Here is a 2,500-nt window from a genome sequence, read left to right as displayed (position 1 = left end):
AGAGAGGCAGATCCAGATTACAGATACTAGTGTAAAGTAGAGAGGCAGATCCAGATTACAGATACTAGTGTAAAGTAGAGGGGCAGATCCAGATTACAGATACTAGTGTAAAGTAGAGGGGCAGATCCAGATTACAGATACTAGTGTAAAGTAAAGAGGCAGATCCAGATTACAGATACTAGTGTAAAGTAGAGAGGCAGATCCAGATTACAGATACTAGTGTAAAGTAGAGAGGCAGATCCAGATTACAGATACTAGTGTAAATTAGAGAGGCAGATCTAGATTACAGATACTAGTGTAAAGTAGAGAGGCAGATCCAGATTACAGATATTAGTGTAAAGTAGAGAGGCAGATCCAGATTACAGATACTAGTGTAAAGTAGAGAGGCAGATCTAGATTACAGATATTAGTGTAAAGTAGAGAGGCAGATCCAGATTACAGATACTAGTGTAAAGTAGAGGGGCAGATCCAGATTACAGATACTAGTGTAAAGTAAAGAGGCAGATCCAGATTACAGATACTAGTGTAAAGTAGAGAGGCAGATCTAGATTACAGATACTAGTGTAAAGTAAAGAGGCAGATCCAGATTACAGATACTAGTGTAAAGTAGAGAGGCAGATCCAGATTACAGATACTAGTGTAAAGTAGAGAGGCAGATCCAGATTACAGATACTAGTGTAAAGTAGAGAGGCAGATCCAGATTACAGATACTAGTGTAAAGTAGAGAGGCATATCCAGATTATAGATACTAGTGTAAAGTAGAGAGGCAGATCCAGATTACAGATACTAGTGTAAAGTAGAGGGGCAGATCCAGATTACAGATACTAGTGTAAAGTAGAGAGGCAGATCCAGATTACAGATACTAGTGTAAAGTAGAGAGGCAGATCCAGATTACAGATACTAGTGTAAAGTAGAGGGGCAGATCCAGATTACAGATACTAGTGTAAAGTAGAGAGGCAGATCCAGATTACAGATACTAGTGTAAAGTAGAGAGGCATATCCAGATTATAGATACTAGTGTAAAGTAGAGAGGCAGATCCAGATTACAGATACTAGTGTAAAGTAGAGGGGCAGATCCAGATTACAGATACTAGTGTAAAGTAGAGAGGCAGATCCAGATTACAGATACTAGTGTAAAGTAGAGAGGCAGATCCAGATTACAGATACTAGTGTAAAGTAGAGGGGCAGATCCAGATTACAGATACTAGTGTAAAGTAGAGGGGCAGATCCAGATTACAGATACTAGTGTAAAGTAAAGAGGCAGATCCAGATTACAGATACTAGTGTAAAGTAGAGAGGCAGATCCAGATTACAGATACTAGTGTAAAGTAGAGAGGCAGATCCAGATTACAGATACTAGTGTAAAGTAGAGAGGCAGATCTAGATTACAGATACTAGTGTAAAGTAGAGAGGCAGATCCAGATTACAGATATTAGTGTAAAGTAGAGAGGCAGATCCAGATTACAGATACTAGTGTAAAGTAGAGAGGCAGATCTAGATTACAGATATTAGTGTAAAGTAGAGAGGCAGATCCAGATTACAGATACTAGTGTAAAGTAGAGGGGCAGATCCAGATTACAGATACTAGTGTAAAGTAAAGAGGCAGATCCAGATTACAGATACTAGTGTAAAGTAGAGAGGCAGATCTAGATTACAGATACTAGTGTAAAGTAAAGAGGCAGATCCAGATTACAGATACTAGTGTAAAGTAGAGAGGCAGATCCAGATTACAGATACTAGTGTAAAGTAGAGAGGCAGATCCAGATTACAGATACTAGTGTAAAGTAGAGAGGCAGATCCAGATTACAGATACTAGTGTAAAGTAGAGAGGCATATCCAGATTATAGATACTAGTGTAAAGTAGAGAGGCAGATCCAGATTACAGATACTAGTGTAAAGTAGAGGGGCAGATCCAGATTACAGATACTAGTGTAAAGTAGAGAGGCAGATCCAGATTACAGATACTAGTGTAAAGTAGAGAGGCAGATCCAGATTACAGATACTAGTGTAAAGTAGAGGGGCAGATCCAGATTACAGATACTAGTGTAAAGTAGAGAGGCAGATCCAGATTACAGATACTAGTGTAAAGTAGAGAGGCATATCCAGATTATAGATACTAGTGTAAAGTAGAGAGGCAGATCCAGATTACAGATACTAGTGTAAAGTAGAGGGGCAGATCCAGATTACAGATACTAGTGTAAAGTAGAGAGGCAGATCCAGATTACAGATACTAGTGTAAAGTAGAGAGGCAGATCCAGATTACAGATACTAGTGTAAAGTAGAGGGGCAGATCCAGATTACAGATACTAGTGTAAAGTAGAGAGGCAGATCCAGATTACAGATACTAGTGTAAAGTAGAGAGGCATATCCAGATTATAGATACTAGTGTAAAGTAGAGAGGCAGATCCAGATTACAGATACTAGTGTAAAGTAGAGGGGCAGATCCAGATTACAGATACTAGTGTAAAGTAGAGAGGCAGATCCAGATTACAGATACTAG

The sequence above is a fragment of the Salvelinus alpinus genome, chromosome 22, assembly GCF_045679555.1.
Source record: "Salvelinus alpinus chromosome 22, SLU_Salpinus.1, whole genome shotgun sequence".
NCBI classification, from domain to species: Eukaryota; Metazoa; Chordata; class Actinopteri; order Salmoniformes; family Salmonidae; genus Salvelinus; species Salvelinus alpinus.
This window is presented reverse-complemented; position numbering follows the sequence as displayed.